The following is a 10,127-nucleotide window of genomic DNA, read 5'->3' on the forward strand; positions in this document are numbered from 1 at the left end:
ACTTATTTTGAGCCAAACGTCTCCTCACCCAAACTCCTCTGCCTCCTTTTCAAACCCAAGGCCACGTCCAACCTCGCAGGCCCAAACCGCGCTTACATAACCCCCAGTGACAGTAAGTGTTTGTGAGGCCAGCAAAGCGGGGCCCGGGCCGCCCGCTCCGGAGCACAGGGGACATTTTGTCCTGCAAAATGATGCTGTTTAGGGTGTGTGCGTGAGTGTGTGTGTTTTTCCCCTCTGAAATTCAAAAACAGCTCCTTTTGCTCAAGCTGTCAAAAGGAGAAGAGAAGAAGAAGAAGAAAAAAAAAGTCTGCAGTAATTTCAGTGTTGGGCCCAGATCAAGAATTGCAAATGCTAAGAGAATATTTTCCAAAGTTAGGAGTCTAGTAGGAGTCTCCAAGTTACGGGAAATCAGAGACCAACCTTGTGGAATTTCCAGGGGCCTTGTCTCCTGGCTGAGGCTTCCCAGGTGGCTCAGTGGTAAAGAATCTGCCTGTCAAAGAAGTCAGGACAGTCAGGGAAGGCTTCTTGGAGGCAGTGATTGTCTATTTTGAGACCTGCCAGTTTAGGAGATCCTTGACAGCAGGAGTTGCATCTGTCTTAATCACTGCTATGTCCCCAGCATGGTTCCGGGGACATTGTAGGCACCCAAGATGTACACATTGAACCACTGAATGAGTAGGAGTTAGTTAAGGTAAGGGGCTTCCCTGAGAGCACAACTGGTAAAGAATCGCCTGCAATGCAGGAGACCCTGCTTCGATTCCTGGGTTGGGAAGATCCCCTGGAGGAGGGATAAGTTATCCACTCCCAGTATTCTTGGGCTTCCCTGGTGGTTCAGATGGTAAAGAATCTGCCTGCATTTCGGGAGACCTGGGTTCGATCCCTAGGTCAGGAAGATCCCCTGGAGGAGGGCATGGCAACCCATTCCAGTATTTTTACCTGGAGAATTCCCATGGACAGAGGAGCCTGGCGGGCTACAGTTCATGGGGTCACAAAGAGTCAGAAACATTTTGAGCGACTAAGCAGAGCACAGCTAAAGTAAGAAGAGGTGGTTGTGGTGGACAGAGTAACAGCCTTCCAAGACGTCCACATCCTAATTCCCTATAACTTGTGACTGTGTTTCCTTGCATGGCAGAAGGGTTTTTGCAGATGGGATTAAGATTTGGGGTCTGCAGATGGGGGAGGCGGAGGCATTATCCCGGATTATCTGGGGTAAGGGCAATGTAATTGTATGAGCCCTCCAAAGCAGAGAGCGTTTCCCAACTCGGTTCAGAGAGAGATGTTACTGTGGAAGAATGCCCAGAGAGATACAGTGCTGCTGGCCTTGAAGATGGAAGAAGAAGGCCATGAGCCAAGGAATGAAACAGTCTCCAGAAGCTCAAAGAAGCAGGAAAACTCAGTCTCTCCTAGAGCCTCCAGGATGAAACAGCTGCATTTTAGCCCAGGGAGACCCTAACCTGCAGAACTGGAAGCACGTCTAACCTCTAGAGCCGAAATAATAAATCTGTATTGCTGGAAGCCAGTAAGTGTGTAGTAATTCATTACAGCAGCAACAGAAACTAATACGGTGGAAGAGAGTTCCAGGCAGGGGGAACAGCCTCTGCAAAGTCCAGAGGAACATGCAGAGCCAGCAGGGGACCTGAGGCGGGTGTGTCTGCCGCTTCTCCTTGCCCTTACTGGTCCAGACAGATCACCAATGAGATGGCTGGGCATCTCCAAGCACAGACAGGCGTCTGAAGGCTCCCCTCAGTATACCCACCCCGGGGTGCTCTGGAAAGCCAGCCAGGGCGGATGTGCCGGTAGTCTGTGCTGGGAGAATGCGCCCCGCCCCCCCCCCCCCCCCCCCCAGCCCTGGACTGCCTTCTTTCCAGGGATTTTGTGAGGAGAAAGTGAAGTAGGGCCCTTCAGAAAAAGAAGGGAAGTTTGAGCAATGTTTGTGTGAAGCCCAAGGGTTCTATTCTTGCTTTGCTCTCAGTGTCATAATATGAATTTTTTTTTTCCAAATGTGGTCCTGCATCTGTTTGTCTTGAGCCTGGTGAGGTCTGTGGGGCCCAGGGCAGTCTGCCTGATGCATAGAGGAGGACAGAGATTCCCAGAGAGGAGCACTGACCTGCCCAAGGGTGCCCAGCAGGTTGGGCAGAGCTCAGTTGGGACCTATGTCTTCTGATGCTCTTTTCCTGTTCCCTCATGTCACCTCTTGTCTGAAAGAGCAGTGTCATACAGGGGTGTGTGTGTGTGTGTGTGTGTGTGTGTGTGTGTGTGTGTGTGTGTGTGTGTGTGTGTGTGTGTATTAAAATACCACATAAAATAGTCATTTAAACCATTTTAAAGTGAATGATTCATTGGCCTTTACAAGTACATTTATAAGTCTGTGCCACCGTCACCTCCAACTAGTTCCAGAACATTTTTACATCAAAGGGAAACTCTATACCCACTAACAGCCACTCCCAATTCCCCTTCTTTCAGCTCCTGGCAACCACTAATCCACTTTCTGTTTCTATAGATTTGCCCCTTCTGGAAATTTCATATACATGGGATCATTCGAAATGGGATCAGTCTTTGTGACTGCCTTCTTTTCAAAGCATGATGATTTCCAGTTCATCCTTGGTGTAGCGTGTGTTGGTACTCCGTCCCTTTCCATGGCTGAATAATGTTCTTGGATGGCTAGAGCACATTTTGTTTATCCATTCATCTGTTGATGGACGTTGGGTTGTTTCCGCTTTTTGGCTATTGTGAATAATGCTGGTGGTGGTGGTGGTGGTTTAGTCACTAAGTCGTGTCCAACTTGTGACCCCCTGGACTGTAGCCCGCCAGGCTCCTCTGTCCATGGGATTCTCCAGGCAAGAATACTGGAGTGGGTTGCCATTTCCTTCTCCAGGGGAATAATGCTGCTATGAAGCTTCATAACCTGAGAAAGAGGATCCCAGCCAATTTTGTTTGTTTGTTTTTGTTCCTTTCGGCATCTCTGCACAGCACGTGGGATCTTAGTTCCCTGACCAGAGATCGAACCCACACAGCCTGAACACTCATGTGGAGTGTTAACCACTGGACCTCCAGCGAAGTCCCCTGGCCAGTTTTGAGAGAATGAGGGGGCCTCCATGTGTTGTCCCCTGAATCCTCCTGGCGAGTGTGTGTGTATGTGTGTGTGCACGCGTGCGTGTATGTGCATATATACACACGCCCGTGTGCCTGTGCCTGTGTTTGAGAAGTGCTTGGTGCACACACTTCCTCTGCAGGCCTGTCCCCTGGCTCTTTCTCCTGTGAATGGTTTTCTATCAAACATCCATCACATTCCCCCCACCCTGCCCCAACTCTCAGCTTCTGCGGGACTCCAACTTATCCAGGCCCAGAATAAAAGCTCTCAGTACATACACGTGGAGACTCCTCTCAGATGTTTGCGATGCAAAGGGCCTGATCTGACGAGGAAAGTCAGACTCGCGGGCCAGACTGGGCACAGGGTCTGAGTCCTGGTTTGACTTTGCACTAAAAAGATTAATCACTGCCAACGTGTCCAGCATAGAGTGGGGAGTGAAGGCAACTTGTAATCAGACTATCCTCTTTCCTGGACATGTAAGCAGGGCCCAGTGGACACTGCAGAGGCCCAGGCAGAGCAGTGTTGGGGTCTGCCACGGCCCCTGCCTAACTGTGCAACTGGCTGGGGCACCTCACCCCTGAGTCTTGGCTCCCTGCTCTATGAAGGGAACCAAAGAGTGGTTTTGACAATTAAAGTAAAATGAACAAGCTGCTGCCACTTGCTTGGTGTCAGGTTCTTTAAATGTGTCATCTTCTCGAGATCTCACCATAATGTGTGACGGTAAGAGAAGCGGGCACAGAGATAGCAAATACATTTTTAAAAAATTGCAGTAAAGCCGAGGCTTCTCTGGTGGCTCAGTGGTAAAGAGTCTGCCTGCCAATGCCGGAGACACGAGGTCAATCCCTGATCCAGGAAGATCCCACGTGCCGTGGAGGAACTGAGCCCCTGCACCCCAACTACTGAGCCTGTGCTCTGGAGCCCGGAGCCGCGACGTCTGGGGCCCGCACCCTGGGGCCCGCGCTGCAGAGCAGGAGCCCCCTCAGGGAGAAGCCTGAGCACCGCGACTAGAGAGTAGCCCCTGCTCGCTGCGACTGCAGAAAAGCCCGCACAGCAAAGAAGACCCAGCACAACCAAAAATTAAAATAAATAAGTGCAATTGCAAAAAACTGTGGTGAAATTCACATGACATAAAATTCGCCGTTTTAACCCTTTCAAAGGGAAGGATTCGATGGCATGTAGTAGTACGTTAGCAGCAGTGTACGAACACCACCTGTTTATTTCCGAAAAGTCTTCACCACCCCAAAATGGAACCCCACCCACATGAGCTGTCACTCTTCTTCCCCTGCACCTCCTCTGAGCACCAGCCCATCATTAGTCTGATTTCTGTTCCTATGGGTTTGCCTGTTCTGAACATTTCATATCGATGGAATCATACAACCTTTTGTGTCTGGCTTTTTTGCTTAGCATAATGTTTTCAATGTTCATCCATATCGTAACTTCTATTAGTATTTTGCTCATTTTTTTATCTTCTAGTTTATATAATATTCCTTTATATGAATGAACCACTTTTCGCTTATCCATTCTTCTGTTGATGGGCATTGGGTTGTTTCTACCTTTTGGCTATTATGAATAACCTAGATATGAGCGTTTATGTCCAAGTTTTCTTGGAACACTTGTTTTCGGTTCTCTTGGGTGTCTACCTAAGTGTGGAATTGCTGGGTCATAAGCTGTTTCTAGGGTTTCCCTGGTGGCTCAGTGGTGAAGAATCTGCCAGCAATGCACGAGACTCAGGTTTGAACCCTGGGTCGGGAAATCCCCTGGAGGAGGGAATGGCAACCCACTCCAGTATTCCTGCCTGGAGAATCCCTTGGACAGAGGAGGCTGGTGGGCAACAGTCCATAGGGTCACAAAGAGTCGGACACAACTGAAGCGATTGAGCATGCATGCACGCATGCAAGGTGTTTCTAAGTTCAGCTGTGGAGGAACTGATTTCATCTTTAAAACTTTTTGTTTTATATTGGAGTATAGCTGATTGACAGTGTTGCGATGGTTCCAGGTGGACAGCTAAGGAACTCAGCCATGCACATACATGTATCCAGTCTCCCCCAGGCTCCCCTTCCATCCAGGTTGTCACATAACATTGAGCAGTTTCCTGTGCTGTTTATTATTGGGACCTTGTCGGTTATCCATTTTAAATATAACAGAGCGTACAGATTGAGCCCAGACTCCCCATCTAACTCTTCCCCACACTGAACTCACTTTTAACTTGCTTTTGGCCACACAGCTTGTGAAAATCTCTGTAGAACTGGTGTTTCTGATCCAAGGTCAAGTACTTTGCCCATCTGCTCTCTTGAGGCTGAGGGGTGCGGAAGCGTCTGCATGCTTTAGGCCACTACACAGCCCTGAAGAACTATCATCATCCTTTATTAAAGACACAAGGGTAGGTGTGGTCTGGAACCGCTGGAATTACTTGAGAGGAGGTTTGCAGCAGAGGTTTGAGGAAGGCGCTCCAATTGGTGAACTTGGACCAGGTAGGTGTGCATGGGGTCACGTGGCCGTCAGCTGTCCTTCTGGGCCAAGACTTCCCAAAACCTCAGTTTTCCCATCCATAAAATGGTAGCGCTAGTCCAAATCCAAGTGCTTAGGATCGGAATTAACATACATAGGTGGGCTGGCAGCTGTCCAGGACTCTGTAAATCACAACTGGTTTTGTCATTACGACGCCTGTTAGGATTATTTCGCCGTTGAGACGTCCCAGCTCAGGTCCAAGGGCCAAGTCTGCCCTGAGCTAATCTTGTTCCTGATAAGAAAGCACCAGGGCAGCTTCCATTTAAACAATCACCCCCCAAATTTGAAACATGTTCCTTAAACAGTTTTTGAACTGTTTTGCAGTGTGAGTTCCCCAGCACTGCTAATATCTTGAGGGATTTAAAAAATATATTTGCAACAAAGAGGCCTTTGTCTGCTGGGCTGGGCAGCCTGGCGGGGATATTACTCGAAACCTGATCGGCAGACACTGGCCGCAAACCTGCTGCATTGCGCCCCCGGCCTCAGCAGCGGTGACGGCGGCGACTGGATTAAATTGGCCTTTTGTCGGGTAGGAAGGGCAACCAGCCACGTGACATGGCATGGCCTTAACCCTGCAGGGGCTGACAACCCTCTTTGGCGTGTTCCAGCTGTGGCGATCCAGCAGCAGTCAGGGAAGGGGACACTAGTTTCATCTCTGCTTTCCAGACGAGGGGCTGGTGGAAGACTTGGTCAAGGTCACCCAATGTGTGAATGGCACAGCTGGAGTTTCTATTTGGTTCTGAACACAAAGCCCTGAGTGCCTCTGTGGAACCAGGCCCCAGGTTTCAGGTCTAGTCATTTGCAATTGGATGTTGAGTACCTTACATGTAGCCTCAGTTCCAGACACTAGGGATCCAGTAATGAACAAGACAAAGACAAAGGTTCAGCCATCCATCCATTCATTCATTTATTCATTCAGCTAATATTTATTGAGCTCCTACTATAGGTCAGGAGCTGGAGAACCGAAAAAGGAACTCTCCTGTAGGTAATCCACTTTATCATTCACATACCTCATCCCATGCTGTGTTACAAAGAGCTCAAAGGGGCAGATGTGTTTCCAGCTTATTCCCCGTTGTTTTTCTAGATCCTATCACCATGCCTGGCACATAGTAGGTTATGTACATGTATGTTCATAGCAGCACCCTTCACAATAACCAAAAGGTAGAAACAACTCAGGTGTCCATCAGTGGAGAAATGGATATACAAAAGTGGTCTGTCTGGGCAGGGGAATATTATTCAGCCACGAATAGGAAACAAGTCCTGACCTAGACTACAACATGGATGAACCTCAACATCATATGAAGTGGAAAAAGCCTGGCACAAAGGTCAGGCATTGAATGATTCCATTTATAAGAAATGTCCACAGTAAGCAAATTCAGAAAGACAGAATATAGACTAGTGGTTGCCAGAGGCTGGGGGGAGGAGGAATGAGGACTAATATGATACAGGATTTCCTTTCAAGGTGATGGAAACATTTGGAACTAGACAGAAGTGGTGGCTGTACCATTGTGAACATGCTAATCGCTACTGAGTTGTTTTCTTTAAAATTGTTAATTTCATGTTACAGGAATTTCACCCCCATTTTTAAAAAAAGTGACCCTCACAGTGACTCTGGAAGGACAGGATTTCTGCAGTTCCATTTAACAGATCAGAAAGGAGAGGCCCTGGGGAGATACTGGCCTTGCTGGGTGTACAGCGGCTGCCCTGTGGTTTTCTGGCGGCCCAGCCCTGTTTTCCACATGCCTCCTGCAGTGGCCTTGGAAAGGGATTTGCACTGTGTCCCTCTCTGCCCCCGCCCTGGGCTTGTGTCAAGCCCGCTATGGAGGTTCCCTCAAAGGTCCAAGGTCAGATGAGTGACCCAGGGGTTCTTTTAGGAAACTGTCTTAGCAATGAGGACCCTTGCGGGGAGAGCCTGTTGACCCAAGTTGAAAGGCCTGTTGTTACGGAAACATATCAATATTTCCACGGGGCAGATGAATCATGCTCATCGACTGCCTTCACACATGTCTCGAGCTGCCAGGAGACACCCCAACATCTGCGCCTGGGGAGTTCACGTTTCTCTGGACATTCAGGGTGCAGGGAGCACACGTCTGCTGCGACATGTGCAGGGGAGAGCAGCCCCTTCTGACTACTCTCACTCTGGCTTCTCCACCTTAGCGTAGAACTAACCTCCGCGCTTCTGATCGCCTCTGGGTCCCAGTTAGAGTCTGCAGGATCGCAAGTACTTCTTGGGTGGTTGTCTTGGGTTGGAGGAATTGTGCTGACATTTCTCCTGGGGGTTGTGGGATGGGGGTTCTGATTTTCTGGGACTAAAGAATTTCACCATCAGGTCTCAAGAGATCGGGTCTCAGCCCAGGTAGGGAGTGGTTTCTGAGATGCTGATGATTCCCCAGGTATCTTGCATCTTCCTTACTGGGTCATGTCCTGGCCAGAACATGAGAAAGATCCAGAAAGGTGGGCGGGTCTCGTTCTTTTAGCCCATGGCGTGTGCTACAGAAATACTACTGTCACCACTCAGACCCAGCCCTCATCCTCTCAAGGCCAAAGTCCTGCACACAGAGTTTTTAAAAAAACTTTTAATATTTGTCATGTTTTCTGTGACTGTAAAGCTCTAAGGGTTACAGTATTTTTTCTGTCTTGAGTTATCATTGTATAGTTATTTCAGTAATTATCAGCATAGTCGTTGTTGCTGTTCAGTCGCTAAATCATATCCAACTCTTTCTGACCCCATGGACTGTAGCCCTCCAGACTCCTCTGTCCATGGGATTCTCCAGGCAAGAATACTGGAGTGGGTTGCCATTACCTTCTCCAGGGGGTCTTCCTGACCCAGGGATCTCTTGCATTGCAGGTGGATTCTTAACCACTGAGCCACCTGGGAAGCCAATTATTGGCATACAGTTGATCAAAATAACAGAAAAGGATCATATATATTATAGTAAATATTATACAACATTTCCATAATATATAAGTTTTAAGTATAACATAGCTATATTATGAAATAATTATTAACTATATATTTGGGGAAGTGTATCCCATAATGAGATGAATCAAGATCAAACCTTTCCTCTACCTTGAGTGAACAGTAAGTGTAAAGGATACTCATACTTAACCAGTCTGCAATTAGCTATTAGAAATTTTTTTTTGTTAATTGGAATCAAACCTATTAAATGTTCTGTGAGATGAAATGCAGATTGACTGTAACTGGAATGAAATGCTTTGTGATATTACTTGACAAAAGATATTTTAACACCTAATTGAATAACATATGCTGAATCTGGACAAAATTGCATACAATTTTTATCCATGGGTTTTATCCAGTGTATCTTGGAAAAAAAGCTGGTGTCGCTGGAAGACATTCTAGTTGATTTAAAAGCAGCAGAGTGTACTGATTTGAATAGTGTACCCCCAAGTTCATGTCCACCCAGAGCCTGTGGATGTGACCTTATTTGGAAATAGGGTCTTGGCAGATGTCATCAAGTTAAAATGCAGTCATACTAGATTAGAATGGCCCCTACGGCCAATATGACTGGTATCCTTATAAGGAGAGGGACACTGGAATACAGAGATACACAGGGAGACGCTCCCATGAAGATGGAGGCAGAGACTGAAGTGATGTGTCTACAAGCCCAGGAGTGCCAAGGGTTTCCTGGAGCCACCAGAACCTAGAAGATGCAAGGAAGATTCCCCCCTAGAGCCTTTGGAGAGAGCACAGCCCTGCCAGCCCCTTATTTCGGACTTCTTTCCTCTAGATCAGCCAGACAATAACTTTCTGCTGATTGAAGCTACCTACTTTATGGTGCTCTGTTTATGGTAGGTCTAGGACACGAACACACGGGGTCACTACCCATCTTGTTTTAGCTGCTAAAATGTGCTCTTTCTCCAGATAGTGATGTGATATAAGTAAGAACATTGAGGTTGACAGGAAAGGATGGCTTAAGTTAAGAAAAGGGGAGGAAGGAAAGAAGGGAGAGAGGGAGGGAGGAGGGAGAAAGGAGAGAAAGGGGAGGGATGGAAGGGGGAGACAAAGAAGGCTTATGCGATGTCACAAATCTGATCCCAAGAGCTCTGAGTGCTGGGACCTTCTCAGTTTTATTCAGGGTTGTGTCTCCAGATCCTAGAACTGACTTATGCAAAGAAGGACCCACAGTAGATGCTAACTGCAGATTGACTTGTTGAATGAGTAAATGAATATCAGTGTCCCTTAAACTTCAATGGCTGCCTTTGGTCAATGAGTCCTGCGGGCTTGGATCCTGCCATCATCTCTGGCCCCTCTGATCTTCCTCATTTCTTGAACTTTGCCTGCTGCTTCCTGCCACAGGACCTTTGCACATGGCATTTTCTCTGCCTGGAGCACTTTCCCTTTCTCTCTCTCTGTCTCTCTCTAACCCAGTTAACTCTTACCTGCTTACTCTGTGCCCAGGTTAAGCCAGAGTCTTTTGCTATGGGTTCATCTAGTTCCCCTCCAGAGTCTTCAGGCCTCTGATGCCCTTCCCTGCTTCACCTATAGCACTCTGCTTGAGTGTCATCT

The sequence above is a fragment of the Cervus elaphus genome, chromosome 5 (assembly GCF_910594005.1).
Source record: "Cervus elaphus chromosome 5, mCerEla1.1, whole genome shotgun sequence".
In the NCBI taxonomy this organism is placed as follows: domain Eukaryota; kingdom Metazoa; phylum Chordata; class Mammalia; order Artiodactyla; family Cervidae; genus Cervus; species Cervus elaphus.